The sequence below is a fragment of the Stenella coeruleoalba genome (genome assembly GCF_951394435.1).
Source record: "Stenella coeruleoalba genome assembly, chromosome: 6".
Lineage (NCBI taxonomy): Eukaryota > Metazoa > Chordata > Mammalia > Artiodactyla > Delphinidae > Stenella > Stenella coeruleoalba.
The window spans coordinates 64,856,616-64,873,456 of NC_137151.1; the positions used below are offsets into that span (position 1 = coordinate 64,856,616).

General features: G+C 39.3%; 1 protein-coding gene across 1 annotated transcript in view; it reads left to right on the top strand.

Annotated features, from left to right (window-relative positions):
- Positions 1 to 16,841, top strand: part of CERS6 (ceramide synthase 6) — a 320,859-nt gene that overhangs the window by 34,399 nt on the left and 269,619 nt on the right. The window lies entirely within an intron of this gene.

Sequence of the window (16,841 nt, forward strand, 5' to 3'; positions counted from 1 at the left end):
CTATTTCTCTGAAAAAAAAATTTCGGTGCATGTTTGAGAGTTCCAATGTACCTATCTAAACTTTCACAGTCTGCTTAGAGTTAATATCGTTCTACATCAAGTAAAATGTAGAAACCTTATGACCGTATAGGTTCCTTTATCCTCCCCCACTTACCTTTATGACATAAATTACATCTGTACATTGAAAACCCTACTAAGCGATGGTATAATTTTTGCTTTTGGCAATTATATACATTTTAAAGAACTGGGGAAAATAGCCTTTTATATTTACCCAGATATTTACCATTTCTGTTGTTGCTCTTTGTGAATATCCAAGTTTCTGGTGTCATTTCCCTTCAGCCTGAACCATTTCCTTTTTAACATTTCTTTTAGAGTAGCTCTGGCAAAAATGAATTATCTTAGTTTTCCTTTGTCTAAAAACGTCATTATTTAGCTTTCTTTCCTTAGGGATATTATCAAGGGATATAGAATTCTAGGTCGGCTATTTTTTTCTTTCTGCACTTTAAAGATGTTTTTTCACTGTCTTCTGGCCTTTCTCGTTTCTGATGAAAAATTTTCAGTCATTCGAATAATTGTTTCCCTATATATGATGTGTAATTGCTCTCTAGCTGCTATGAAGATTTTTCCTTTATCTTTGCTTTTAAGCAGTTGATTTTGATGTGTCTAAGGGTGGTTATCTTTGAGCTTATTCTATTTAGAGTTTATGAGCTTTTTGCTTTTATAAATTTATGTATTTTAATAATTGGGAAGTTTTTGGCTATTACTTCTTCAAATAACTTTTCCACCTGTCTTTTTCTCCTCTTTTTCTAGAATTCCAGTGACAAAAATACTAGAAGTTTTAATCTTCTCCTACAGGTCCCTGAGGCTCTGCTTATTTTTCTGAATTTTGTTCTCTTTGTTCTTCAGATTAGATAATTTCACTCACTCTTCAGGCTCACTCACTCTTTCCTCTGTGGTCCCTGTTCTTCTGTTGAGCCATCCAGTGAATTTTTAATTTCAGATATATTTTTTTATTTCTATAATTTTCACTTGGCTATTTTTCTATTGATAGTTTCTATTTCTCTGCTGAGAACTTCGGTCTTTCCATTCATTTCATATCCTCATGGAGGATATTATAGTATTTATCCTCTGGGTCATCTTAGGGTTGGAATCTGATTGTATTTTCTCTTGAGAACTGGTCATATTTTTCCAGTTCTTTGTATATGAATTGGTATTGGATTGTATCCTGGACATTGTGTATATTATGCTACGCAGATTCTGGGTCCTATTGTATTCCTCTGAACAATGTCTTTTCTAAATTTGTTTTTACAGGCAGTGAACCTGGCTAGATTCAGACTGAATTTCCATGTCACTTTCTGTGGGTGGTAGTTCTAATCTCAGTTCAGTTTTCAAAGCCTTTGTTGTGGTGCTTTGGGTCTGTCCCATGAATGCACAGCTCCAGGTGAGGCTGGGAATTGTGCCGCCTTATGTATGGACTTGGGAGATTCCCTTCTCCATCATCTTTCTCCCTATGATTCCACTCATACTCTGGCCTTCAAGGGTCCTTTTCCAGGTCCCTCCAGCCCAAAAGACAGGGTTTCATTTGAAGATTTAGCTGTTCATGCTGCTGTGCTGACTGCTCGGTTGCTCTCTGTGGAACTCTGTGATGGTGTCAGGGTGTGACAGAGGTCCAGAGTAAAAGGAAATAAAACAACCTGGGAAATTCACCCCTTTAGGTCACTTCTCTTAAGTTTTGACTCTCCTCCACAATTCACCCTTTTTGTTCACTTTTCAGAGTCCTTAGTAGTTGCTTTTTGTGTTGTGCCCTGAGCTTTTGGTTGTAAAAAGTGAGAGAGAGAGAATGTAGTGTGCTTACCCCAGCAGAGAGGAACTGGAACTCCCTGCTCACAAAGGATCTTGTACCTCAAAGGGGACAATGCATGATGATAGTAAACATGATGCCTATATGTTTTCCAGAAGAGCTTGCAAAGAGGATCCATATTTTGCTAATAAATGACACTTCAGCATCAGGGTAACTTAAAGCAGTAATTAATTTCCTTCCTTTCACTGTTTTGTAAGTTGCAGGTTGTGTTAATACTTTGTGGAGGCAGGTAATGTTTTAGAGAAAACTAAAGTCCAAAAGGAATCGGGAGCTATTGAAACCAACAGTGCCTAAGAGGTGAGGGAAGAGGCTTCTGGTCCGCTGGTAGTTGCCAGTCACCCTGAGGTTGGAGTCTGTGACCTGACTCCAGCTAATTGTCACTATCATCTTCTCTTCTTAGATGAATGTTTGAAAGAAGGCAGGGTTAACACCATAGCAAAGGAGATTAGGAGAAAAAAAGATTAGGTCAAAAGTATTTAAAATTAAGGTGTGGTTCTGTCTTCCTTGAAATAGGACTTTGAGCCCACATTTGGCTGTATTTCAGCAAGGTGATCTTTTAATGTTTCCTTTGAATTATTAATTTTATAGTGACAATCTTGGCTTCTTTATATTTGACTTGAGAATGTGGCAAAAGCAACTACTATAATTTTATCACTTATATGAGTACATTTCCTATATTCTATTTCTTATGTAATACTTGGATTTTTGACTTGAGAATGTGGCAAAAGCAACTACTATAATTTTATAACTTATATGAGTACATTTCCTATATTCTATTTCTTATGTAATACTTGGATTTTTTTTATCGTGAAAGTGATAAAAACTTAGTGTAAATATTTCAAACAGTAATAAAGCCCACAAAGTAAAAAAGTGAAAACTGAACCCTCAGGGTTTCAGTTTCAGGAAATTTCTAGTTCCTTGTATTGGGAGGGGGATATAGTTGAAAGTATTGCCTATTAAAAAACTTTTGTCCTTCCACTTCAGGTAACTTTGTAGCCTAAGCATTGTCACCATTTTTACACATTATTTAAAAATTCTTCCTAAATCTAATTTTGTTTTAATTTTAAAAAATTATGTATAGGAAACAATTGAAAGGTATAAAGTAAATGTTAAAATTTCCTCTATCCATCTCCCTGTGGGAGCCGTTAGTAATACTGTTCCTTTGTGTATTTCCAGAAATGTTTTATGTACAAAAATATATGTATTAGGGCTTCCCTGGTGGCGCAGTGGTTGAGAGTTCGCCTGCCGATGCAGGGGACACGGGTTCGTGCCCCGGTCCGGGAAGATCCCACATGCCGCGAAGTGGCTGGGCCCGTGAGCCATGGCCGCTGAGCCTGCGCTTCCGGAGCCCGTACTCCGCAACGGGAGAGGCCACAACAGTGAGAGGCCCGCGTACAAAAAAAAAAAAAAAAAAAAAAAAAAAAATATATATATATATATATATATATGTATTAGTCTATAAAGGGTCTTATACCTTATCCATTTTTGTTCTTTTTCTGACTGTAAATATTATTAGAACATGACTTTCTTCATTTGTTGAAAACTCCTCGCAAACATAATTTTTAATGACTGCAGATTTTCTGTTCTCTTGATTGTATTTAATTTCCTTATAGTACTTTTAAGATGACAGAATAGCTTTTTTTTTACATGTTTATTGAAGTATAATTGCTTTACAATGGTGTGTTAGTTTCTGCTTTATAACAAAGTGAATCAGTTATACATATACATATGTTCCCATATCTCTTCCCTCTTGCATCTCCCTCCCACCCTCCCTATCCCACCCCTCCAGGTGGTCACAAAGCACCGAGCTGATCTCCCTGTGCTGTGCGGCTGCTTCCCACACAGACCTACTAGAGAATGGACTTGAGGATATGGGGAGGGGGAAGGGTAAGCTGGGACAAAGTGAGAGAGAGGCATGGACATATATACACTACCAAACGTTAGGTAGATAGCTAGTGGAATAGCTTGTTTTTAAGTCAGCCCCGGCAGCCTCTCACATCCATCTTATCTGAAACATCTGATCTCTTCTCACCATTTGAATAAGATAACCTGTGAAAACACCTAGCCTGGCCCATGGAGTGAAGTCATTAGATACTTGTTTATTATTCTGACTCGTATCTGCTTAACTCTGTAACTCCTCAGCTATCAGGATAGAGCAGCCTCAGGTTAACAATGAGAGGAATTAATTTCAGGTGAGTGCCGCTACCCAACATGCATTACAGTGTTCTGTGAGCAGAGTGCTTGGTATTAAATGACTATTGTCAGAGCGCTAACTCTCCTGGATTTGACAAGACACCCAGGATAAATGCTTAAACCTCTCATAGTGCCACATGCAGAAGAGATTAAATTATTATAGAGTTGGCTGTCTGTATCTATGGATTCAAATAACCGCAGATTGAGAATAGCTGGAAAAAAAATTCCAGAGAGTTCCAAAAAGCAAATGAATTTGCTGTGTGCCCAACAACTGTTTACGTGCATTTACTTTGTATTTCCAACTATTTGTGTAGCATTAACGTTAGGTATTATAAGTTATCTAGAGATGTCTTAAAGTATACGGGAGGATGTGCACAGGTTATATACAAACACTCTGCTATTTTATATAAAGGACTTGAGCGTCTGCAGATTTTGGTATCTGCGGGGTCCTGGACCCAATCCCTTGCGGATGCCGAGGATCAATGCAAAAAGGACACAATTTGTGGAAAGGATCTAGAAGAAAGTCAAGTATGTAGTTTGTTCCTAACAACCAGACCGGTGTTGGGACTGCTTAAACTAGGGGCAAATCCTGCCTCTGGCCTTCACTTCTCCTCTCCCAGCTGGAACTGCCTCATCTCTACAGTAAGAATATTATCGGTTATTTTTCAGGGTTTTGTGAGGAATCAATGAGAGCTCCGTGAATGTTTTCCATCATCCTTTACCCTTCTATGTTGAGATATCCTGTCACTTCTCCATTGTGGCACTCCGATCACTGTAATTCAATTGTTATGTATTGTTTGCTCTTTCCCAATCCCTCCTGGCTAGAAGGTAAGCCCCCAAGAGGGCAGAGACCCACTGATCTTGTTTCCCAGTAGATTCCCACTGCTTAGCTTTGTGCCTTTTGTTGAGCTCAGTGGTTAAGAGCCTAGCTCTGGACTCTGTCTGCCTTAGCTCCCACATTTGTTAGCTCTGACCCTGGACTAGTTGCTTAACCTCTCTGTGCCTGGATTTTCTCATCTGTGAAATGATGACAAAAATGGTGTTTCTCTCTTTGGGTTATTATGAGGATCAAGTAAATTAATACTTAAATTAGGACATGTGTCTGATATGTCATAAATGCATATGCATGTGTGTTAAACAAGATATATAACAACGGTTGCTCAATATCTGTTAAATGAAAGAATGCGTGGGTCTTTATCAGCCCTCTCCTATGAGCTGGGTGGAAGATGTGTTTGCAGATGCTGTGCTCCCCTGGAATATTGTCATCCTTGCCTTGGATTCAGTCACTGCTGTGGCACACACAGTGGCACATGGGATGACTGAACTCTCATGCATAAAATGTCCTCATCTGGAACAAATTATGCAAGAAACATAGCCTTATACTTGCTGTAGTCTGACTCTCAGATTTCTGAATTATATTTAGTCAAAGCCAATAATAGTATTTTACTGTAGAGCAGTAAAAATTGACTCCTTTTACTCTACCCCTCTCTCCTGAAGCTGTGGAACGTTTAGAGTGTTTAATTTCAAGACAGAACAATAACAAATCACCTGTTGGTTTTTTTCCAGCTTGTATGACTTTATTTTTAAAATTTATTTATTTTAACATCTTTATTGGAGTATAATTGCTTTACAATGGTGTGTTAGTTTCTGCTGTATAACAAAGTGAATCAGCTATGCATATACATATATCCCCATATCCCCTCCCTCTTGCGTCTCCATCCCACCATCCCTATCCCACCCCTCTACGTGGTCACAAAGCACCGAGCTGATCTCCCTCTGCTATGCGGCTGCTTCCCGCTAGCTATCTATTTTATGTTCGGTAGTGTATATAAGTCCATGCTACTCTCTCACTTCGTCCCAGCTTACCCTTCCCCCTCCCCGTGTCCTCAAGTCCATTCTCTACGTCTGCGTCTTTATTCCTGTCCTGCCCCTAGGTTCTTCAGAACCATTTTTTTTAAGATTCCATATATATGTGTTAGCATACGGTATTTGTTTTTCTCTTTCTGACTTACTTCACTCTGTATGACAGACTCTAGGTCCATCCACCTCACTACAAATAACTCAATTTTGTTTCTTTTTATGGCTGAGTAATATTCCGTTGTATATATGTGCCACATCTTCTTTATCCATTCATCTGTTGATGGACACTTAGGTTGCTTCCATGTCCTGGCTACTGTAAATAGTGCTGCCATGAACATTGTGGTACATGTCTCTTTGAATTATGGTTTTCTCATCACCTGGGTTTTTAATGTTCAAGTGCTTATTAACTCAACTGGGGTCAGAAAGGCTGGTTAGAGTTCAAAAATGCAATCTGCTTTTCTGCTTTCAGATTTACCTGTCTCATGAAATTAAAAGCAATTTTTTTTGTGTGAACTTGAAAGTACTGCACATAAGATATTGTTATTTGTATAGTACTTAGTTACATTTCTTACGTTATTTGTTTCTAGTAACAGCCCTAAATTTTAGAGGAATCCAGCATGATCAGAAAACATATATTGCATGTAGGAATTTTCTAGATTAGTTTGAGGTTTCCATTTAATTTCTTAAAAGAAAACTTTATTTTCAGCTTCATGGTTACTAAGTGGAGTTTGGACCCGACCTAACCATTTTCTGACAGTTTGCAACCATCATTATCAACGTTGATTAACATGCTTTAAATAGTGAGATTTTTATACTAGGCTTTTCCTACACTAAGACTCTTCAGACGTACAAGTTTGTGTGCACGTGTGTGTTTTGATCTTATTCCTGCTACTTGTGGTTTTCTTATCGCCTCTCAGGCTGAGAGATATTAATTCATGCTGTTAAAAACACCTGCTTCTAAAGGTCTTCTATCCAATCAGCCATTTCTAACCCAGTGTAGTTAAAGAAATCGGACCTGGATGTTTCATAATCGTGTCTAAAGTGTAAGTAAACCACTGTGAATCGCAGTCTGAAAGGTGCATGGGTAGCCTCAGAAGGCTTATTCTGAATTGAGGCAGTTAGAATACATTTTTAGAGAAAAGTATGGTAGATAGAGAGGATATTCTAAGGATGAAGATGGCGACTGAGTTGTGTTAGACAGTTTTGTCTAGTCATAGTAGAAGTCATTAACTTGGATTGAGCAATTAACAAATACCTTTTATGTGCCCTAAGGCAGTACACCGTGAACAAGTAAGACATGTCAGGTATGGATAAGTACCATAAAAATAAATAACTAAGGAAGGACGTAAAGAAAGAAAGAATGAAGGAAAGAAGGAAAGAAAGAAAATAAAGGAAGAAAGACATAAGTACAGAGGGATGGGGGTCCTGCAGGTGAGCTTTTATGTAGGTGGTCAGGGAATAACTCTCTAATAAGGTGATCTTTGAGCAGAGACCTGAAGGCTGAGGGGAGCCAAAATCACGTACAGTGACCCCAGGCAGTACCTGAATGACCTGATCCATGAAAAGGGTGGGGATGGGTGAGTCACCTGGCGATCAGGATGTGTATGTGGCGTCAGGCCAGCCCGTGTAGGGCCTTGGGGATCCTTGTGGCTTTGAAGTCATCAGGATCTAAGGATGCTTGGGTAGGTGGGGATGATCAGTTAGGGAGGTCCTTAAGAATAACGATGGAAAACTGCACCTGATCTTAATGGAAGGCTCCTGGTGCCTCACCTCTGCCACCAGCACACTTCCCATCCCAGGCTGCACCTGAGCACTTCTCAGTGGGCTGATCTTCTAGTGGAGTCTACACATCTCCATTCCTTCCCTGGCAGAGGAAACCTCAAAATTAAAACATTAAACTTTTATTTACAGAGTTCAGTTTTATAAACATCACAATTCTGAAAATAGTCACATGGCTAAAAGATTTGCCAGTGTTTGAAACCATTTTCTAAGGTTGCCAATAACCTGCTTGTCGAACGGAGTGGCCTCTTTCCCTTTCTAATGCCCCTCCACTTCTCAGAACTCCCCTTCTGGCTTCCATGATTCTGGAGCTTTTTATGTCATCCGAATGCCATCTTTCTTCTTTTTTTTTCCTGTGTCTGTCCACCAAAGCCACGTCCTCCAGCCTTTCCTCTTCTTTTTTATAAGTGGTCTCTTGGTGTATTCACTGCACCTTTAGTTTAATCCATCCTTGGGCAGGGGTCGCAGCTCCCCAGCTCCGGCTCTGACATGGCAGCTCTGTGTTGCTCTATATCTTATTAAAACCAGCTCCCGTCCCCAGTTCTCTTGTTGGTGTTTCCATTCTTCTTGTCTCAAAATAGAGCCCATCCTAACACATTTTTCTGCTCCTTTTCTTTTCCAATCTGTTTCCAAATCTTATAGATCCTTTTTTGGGGAGCGTCTTTCAGGTTTGTACTTTCTTCTCTGAAAACAGACACCTGACAGCCCCAGCCTTACTGTCTTCTTCTTGGAGCCCAGCCATAGCCTGTGTGGCTAATTCTGCTTCCAGCCTCCCTCCACTCTAGTCCTTTCGGTGTAACAGTGATAATTCATTCAACAAACCTTTACTGACTGCTTATTGAATGCCAGGCACTGTTGTAGGCACCGGCAATATAAAATAAGCAGTAGTCCTGCCCTCAGGAGCTTACAGTGTGGAGTGAGGAGCAGACTGTGAACCCAATAAACACAGAAACTTTGTATGCTTGGTGGTGTCGGTGCTGAGAGGAGAGAAAAAAAGGCAGGAGAGAACGGTGGGGATAAGAGTGCCAGATGGGGAAGAGGTTTGCGGTTCGAAATGAGGTGGTCAGGGGCTTCCCTGGTGGCGCTGTGGTTGAGAGTCCGCCTGCCGATGAAGGGGACACGGATTCGTACCCCAGTCCGGGAAGATCCCACATGCCGCGGAGCGGCTGGGCCCGTGAGCCATGGCCGCTGAGCCTGCGCGTCCGGAGCCTGTGCTCCGCAACGGGAGAGGCCACAGCAGTGAGAGGTTCGCGTACCGCAAAAAAAAAAAAGGAAATGAGGTGGTCAGGAAGGGTTTACAGAGAAGGTGACTTAAAAACATTTTTTATTGATATAAAGTATGTTTAACATAAAATTTTACCATTTTAACCATTTTTGAGTGGACAATTCGGTGGAGTTAGGTATATTCACATAGTTGTGCAACTATCACCACTATCCATCTTCAGCACTTTTCTGCCATTTCAAGCTAAAACTCCCATTAAATAACTCTCCATTTACCCCTCCCCCCAGCACCTGGAAGCCATCGTTCTACTCTCTTCTATATAGAATTGACTATTTTAGGAACCTCGTATAAGTGGAATCATACAATACTTGTCCTTTGACGTCTGCTTTATTTCACTAAGCATAATGTCTTCAAGATTCAGTCATGCTATAGCATGTGCCAGAATTTCAGTATTTTTTAAGGCTAATTAATACTCCACTGTGTGTATCCCACATTTTGTTTATTCATTCATCTGCTGATGGACATTTGGCTTGGTTCCACCTTTTGGCTCCTGTGAATAATGCTGCTCTGAACATGTGTGTACAAATATCTGTTCCAGACTGTGTTTTCAGTTCTTTGTGGTATGTTCCTAGAAGTGGGATTGCTGGATCATACGGTCATTTTAGTTTTAATTTCTTGAGCAACTGTCATATTATCCTCCACAATGGCTGCACCATTTTACATGCCCAAGGTGGTAAGTTGAAGGAAGACCAAGGAGGTGAGGGAGTGATGTCTGGGGGAGAACATTTTGGTTCGAGGTGAGTCCACGTGCAAGGGCCCCAAAGGCGGAGCGTGGCTGCCACGTGTTAGGCTGGGTAAGGAGGCCATTGTAACTGAAAGTGGGGGAAGATGGCAGAAGCAGAAAATGAGGTCAGAGAGTGAACAGTTGTCCAAATCATATACGGCCTTGTAGGCCACTGTAAGGACTTTGATTTTACCTGCAGTGATGTGGAGAGCCCTCAGAAGATTATATCATATTAATCGTTCCTAAATTGTACTATCATCAGGTCAAACCCCATCTTAAAAATCAGTAAGACTTCCCAAATGCTTAGCATTCAGTCCAAATTTCTGTAATTCCACCTGTCCAACTATAATCCCATGGCATCCCATAAGCTTGCTCACGTGTACACTTGGACTTAACTCTCGTCTCCCACCAGTTCTATTCCTTGCTGCCTATGTACAGCTCATGTGCTTCCTTCTGTGTGGAAATCCCTCACTCGTTTCTCCATCTCATCCACGTTTCTACTGTGAGCTTTTCCTCACTCACTTACTGGTTGCCCTTGTAGTCACTGTTGTCATTTAGCACGAAATTATTTTTGTTTTATGTTTTCATCTCTCCGATTAGGTAATAAGAGACTAGGTCAAGGGTCATTTATTAGAGAGCTCTAGGTCTCCTGTAGTAATAGGGTAGTAATGAGCAATGATCATTTATATAGTTAAACCCTCCTCCAAAAAAGGGTAAGCTGGGGTGGCTACATAGCGCTTGTACAATAAGTGCTTTCAGATAGGTTGATTCTATACTTTTTGGTGAGTATATTTTGATAGTTTATATAGGTGATAAAATTAAGTAGGTGCCAATATGCCTGATTCACTAGAGTACCTAAATTAACATTTTTAAAGCTGAAATCTACAGGACTATCTTTATATTTGCTGTAACTTTTTTTTTAAATTAGCTCACTATCATGGAAACTGAAGCATGTCTATTAAGCACTTATCCAATTATTAGAGTTTCAGAGAAAAGCTGTGGATTAAGAATTCTTCATTTTAATTTTATGAGTTACTTAAAGAAATTAACAATTTGCAAAGTTTTAAAGCATTTAAGACAAGTACATTCATTTAAAAGTCTCACATCAAACACTGCAGGAACTGAATTCTACTCAGTTTGAGTTTTCTGCTAGCTTTCCAACCATACAGTCAGGACTAATTTTAGACCCTAGGTATATGCCAGTATTTTGTGTTACATTATATGGCCTGGAAATGATTCAGTGGGTTGTTATCGTGAGTAACCCCTTCTGTGTCAATGTAATTATATAACAAGCATCTTACAGCCACCACCAAGAATAAAAAAATCCCCACTTTGCCACTTTAAGTTGGTGATCTTTTTTCATAAAGGAAATAGAACATCCAGATAGATTTCACTTTGTCCTTTATCTCATTCCCATCTCCCATCCTCCCGTCAATCAACATCATAATTTAGTGCCTCTCCTTCTAGTCTGCTTCTTATAGTTTTGCATATTTAGGTTATGTGCTCATGAACTAAAAACTATTATTTTATTAGCATTTAAAACATTTACCTAGGGCTTCCCTGGTGACACAGTGGTTAAGAATCCGCCTGCCAATGCAGGGGACATGGGTTTGAGCCCTGGTCCGGGAAGATCCCACATGCCGTGGAGCAACTAAGCCTGTGCGCCACAACTACTGAGCCTGCGCTCTAGAGCCCGTGAGCCCCAACTACTGAGCCCACGTGCCACAACTGCTGAAGCCCTCGCGCCTAGAGCCCGTGCTCTGCATCAAGAGAAGCCACCACAATGAGAAGCCCGCGCATTGCAATGAAGAGTAGCCCCTGCTCGCCCTAACTAGAGAAAGCCAGCGTGCAGCCAAAAATAAATAAATAAGTAAATAAATAACTAAATTTAAAACATTTACCTGTTGTTATAGTTATCTCCAAAGAAATAGAACCAATAGGTTTTATTCCAGTCTCTTTACATATTTATATTTATTATGAGGATTTATTATAAGGAATTGGCTCACATGATTGTGGCAGCTGTGAAGTGCCAAGATCTGCAGTTGGCAAGCTGGAGACTGGGAGAGCTGATCATGTAAATTCCAGTCTTGAGTCCATAGAAAATTTACATACGTGATACAGTCATTATTGTATAACCTGCTTTTCGGAGGCATCCTTTGTTAGGGATCTAAGTTATTTCACTGCTATAAGGTAAGAAGAACTCTGTTCTCTGACTATAGTGTTTCATTTATCCTTTTACTTGTTGATGAATGAATGTTTTTGTATATCTCTTTGAATGCGTAGTAAGGCCTCTCTATAAGGAAGAGGTCCCTTTGGCAACTAGCTGTTATTTATGGAGTACCTCACATTATTTACGGAGTACCTCACGACTGAGTGGTACACATCACAGTATAAGAGGCAGGGAGCATCTGTTCCAGGCACGGAGGGATGCAGCAGGAGCACAAGGTCCAGTTGCTGCCTTTGAAAGGCTCTGAATCCAGTCAATGAGGCAGACTTGCTGGATCCATGGAATAGACTTTATAGGTCTCCAGGGTCATCTGCTCCCACTTTTGCTGCTTCTGATGCTATTAACCGGCTGACTCTTTTGTCTTAGTTCAGACTCCTCAAAAAAGATCTGATTCGTAGGCCAAAAAAGTAGTCACTTTCACAAGGAATAAAGCATTGTTCCTTTTAAAGTCGAGTTGAGCCAATTAGAATGCTAACGTTCCCTATTGGAAAGTTTTAGTGGCTGAAAAATTAGACTCATTTTCATTATTGACATCCTTCTCTTCAATTAAATATATGACCTAGGTTATAATAATATATATTTTCTCCAATGGCTTAATTTTTAAATGATTAATTTTGAAATGATTTCAAATTTATAGAAAAGTTGCCAAATGGAACAAAGAAGTCTACCCCCAGATTTCTCCTCTGTTAATGTTTTACTGTATTTGCTCCATTGTGTGTGCACTCTGAGTGTGTGTGTGTGTGTGTGTGTGTGTGTGTGAGATCATCAGTCTTTTTCTTAACCTTAGGAGAGCAGACTGCTGACGTGATGTCCCATGTCCTCTACATACTTCAGGGTGTATTTCCTCCAGATAGGGATGTTCTTCTACATAATCAGTAAACAACACTCCAAATGAAGAAGGAAGCTTTGGTGCAACACTGCCATTCAGTTCACAGTGTTAGCAGTGTAAACTCAAAAGTGGCTCTTTTCCCTGTCTGGTCCAAGATCTTGTCCAGGAGTAGGTATTGTGTTTAATTCTCATGTCTCTTTAGATTCCTTCAATCTGGAAAAATTTCTCAGTCTTTATCTTTTCTATTCTTGATAGTGTTTAAGAGTACACGCCTTTAATCACGTGGGAGGTAGGATCTTTCTGATATAGCCTCCTGACTAGGTTCAGTTACTGCATTCTGGGGTGGAAGCCCACAGAATGATGCTGTGTTCCCCCCAGGGCACAACGTTGGAGTCGGAGTCACAAGATGTTAACTATAACCACCTGGTCATGTTGGTTTATTCATATTAAATTTACTGTTTTCCTCTTTGTAACTGATTAGTATTTTGTGGGACAGTGTCTCCAAATTTGGCATCTTGTTCCTCATCAAATCTATACCCACCAACATCCACTGGCAATTCCTGCCTAACTCAGCCCACCTCAATGACTTTTGCCGCATGGTGGTGCTTCCTGTTTCCATCTTCTGTCTACATTTATTATCTGGCATTTTGCTCTAAGAAAGACCTTTCTCTTCCTCATCCCCCATTCTTCTTTCCTTCATTCCTTCCATCCGTCCTGCCTTCCTTCCTTAGGAGAGTTCTTTCAGATTCATAACCATTTGATGTTCTAGTTATTGTGCCCTACGCACTGCAGAGAACAGGTACTAGGTAAACTTAACACATATGTAACACATGGGCTGACATAGAGGTCATGCCATCTCTTCTTAGACAGTTGCCTCTGTAAAGTTGTATTACTGAGCCTGAAGGCACTTAGTTCTTGGTTTTCTTATTTGCTCTCATCCATCTTCTATGATTGACCTATATTGTGTTGCAAGTGTGTGGTAGAAAAGGAAATGCTTTGTGTTGGGGAAAGCACAGTGGTGATGAAACTTTTCTCATTAACTGATGGCCATGGTTTGGAAAACATTGATTTACAATAGGGTTGTGACATCAGTGTCAGAATAAATTTATAACTTTAGGGCACATAGTATGATATCTGAGGGGGAATCAGCAAAATCTGGGAACAATAGCAAAGCCTCCTAGATTGAAACAGTTGGATTATGCTAAATTAAAATTGACAGAAGATATATAAAAAGATAATAGGGTTTCTTACTTTCTCAGGCCAGCACTTCTCTCAAGTCAAATCCACGTTCTCCCTGGACAAGGCTTGTGTGGACACTTCTAACGCTTCCTCCCAGCCCCACTTCCCCTTCCCACTTCTCACTTCCCCCTTCTATCCTGCCTTAAGCACCGTCTATGTACCCTTTCTTTAGATACCTTAGTGTCTCAAATCAAGTCACTGTCAACTGTTTTTAGGAACCATTTTGGTTCCTTAGGTGACTTTATATGTCTCTTATCTATCTTGGGTTGATTTTGGAGTTTACTCTTTAGATGGTAATTTAAATGGTAATCCCACTTTCTTTATTGCCATCATTGCTGTGCAGACATATTGGCTACAAAAGAGTTCAGACCAACTCAGTCTTGGTAGAGCTGTTCTTCTTTGAAGACTGATTCTATACCCTCAGTTGGCGTATAAATAATCCTGTGGGGTTTGGCCAAATGGTTTCTTTTATTGAACACAAATTCAAACAGTTTTGAACAGTTTCACCACGGAAGCAATTTCTTAAATTACTTTTTATATAGCAACAACAAAACTGTGGAGAGCAGGAACCATTTTCTCTCTTTTTATTGTAAAATCTCCTGAGCGAAAAAATCACCTTTAATTCCATCCCATTGAGACAGTGAGTTTCATTTTTGAACACATTCGTGTATTTCCAGCATTATTTTCCACTTCTGTTTTTACACATCTATTCCAGTCTCCATTTGGAAAATAAAGGAATCTGTGAACCAGGTAACATTTAGAGGGAACAGGGATGATCAGACCTGTGTTGTGGTCCTGCCTCTATCGTTAAGTAGCTTTGGGCCTCAGGGTCTTCACCTATGAATGAGAATGTTGGATTAAGTAATATCTAATGTCTGGCTTTTGTGGTCTAATTATATTCTAAATAGTAGAGGAGACTGGTAACAGATGATGAATCTCCATAAGAGTACGTGGCTGTACCGGTAGAGTTTAATGTAGAGATTTGTTTTGAGGCCAGACCAAAGGCTTTTCTTCAGAGGAGAGCTGTGGGTAGATTTGTGTTGTTGAAGTTTCCATACTGTTTAGCTGTTTATTTCCTCATGTATAAAAAGAGGGTAACAACAGCAACATGCCTCTAAAATGTAATTGCATGAAAAATTAAGAAAAAGATATCATATTTAATAATGTAAGTTCAGCACTTGATATTTTATGATTATTGGTAGAAATAGCAATTATTTCTATAAGAAAAAAGTTTGAAACATGATTTATATATTTTTTGCATACTGGTGGGTAGAAAAGTTAAACACATTTGTTTCATCAGCACACTTACCCCTCAGCAGATTCAAGTAATTTAGGTTAATATTTCCTCTTAATTTAATGTTTATCAAATGCCGATAGAGAATTTTTTTCTATCAAAATGTATAGGATTGCTGCACAGTGGACTTACTGAAGACAAAGCCTGGGGTCCAATACTGTGTATTCAAACAAGCATTCTTTTTAGTCCTTCTTATGAGTTCTTAAATGGTTTAGACAGCAGTTTTAGTGCCATATATTTTTATAAATATTTATTTTATTTATTTATTTTTGGCTGCATTGGGTCTTCCTTGCTGTGTGCGGGCCTTCTCCAATTGCAGCGAGTGGGGGGGTTGAGTAGCACGGGCTCTAGGCCTGTGGACCTCAGCAGTTGTAGCGCGCGGGCTCCAGAGCGCAGGCCCAGCTACTCCGTGGCATGTGGGATCTTCCCGGACCAGGGCTTGAACCCACGTCCCCTGTGTTGGCAGGCGGACTCTCAACCACTGTGCCACCAGGGAAGCCCTGGTGCCATCTATTTTAATTAACAGAAAACATAGGCTAGTTAGAGGATAACTTGCTGACAAAACAGCATGAAGAAAATGCAAAAATTGAAACTTAAGCTATTATGTGAATTAAAAAAAATAGAAATGAATGATAAATAGTATGTTTCTTTAGCTAGCTTGAGAGTTTTGGGGGAATAATAGTAAGATCTTTTTTCTTTAAATTATTCTGTTTTTCTAAAGTAAATCATGTGTGTGGCTAAAAAATTATAGTACAGAAGAGCTTACATAGAATAAAAAGCACTATTTTCCAGTTTTTATTAAAATTTTAAACATATAGAAAGATTGAAAGAATAGTATAAGAAACACCTATTCCCTTCACATATATTTAGCAGTTAATATCTAATTAATGTTTTGTTACATTTGCTATCTCTCTCCTTCTCTGTATGTATGTATATAAAAAACGTGTGTGCATGCACACATATATGCTGTATATGTTTTTCTTGAATCTTTATCTTGAAAATAACTTGCAAATATTGTGGTATTTCACCTCTAAATACTTTAACGTGTATCTCCTAACAATAAAAAACATTTTTCTCCATAATCACTATCAGATCACATACAAAATTATAATGCTGTAATATCATCTGATAACCCAGTCCATATTAAGGTTTCCCAAATTGTCTCACCCCACTCAAAAAAAAAACTCATCAAATCCCCACAATGCTTTTGGTTGTTATAGAAGCAACCACTTGAAATTCTTTCAGCTGTTTCTTCTGCCAGTGACCTCCAAATCACTAAATAATAAGCTTATAGAGGTACTTCTTAAATAATCAGTTGATACCTAATATATTGACATTCTGCTCTGATAGCTGAGGATTTACCTTTTTAAATGATTTTTCAATACTCCCTTCCTCCGTCCTACCTATGTGGTTTTTATCTTCCCCCATCCTACCTATGTGGTTTTATTTGTAGTTAAATCAATAATCAGTGTTTATATTATCATCAATATGTAAGTATTTTTCTGTAAAACCAAGAACTATGATTACATTTCCTTTCTTGTTTAGGTTGTTTC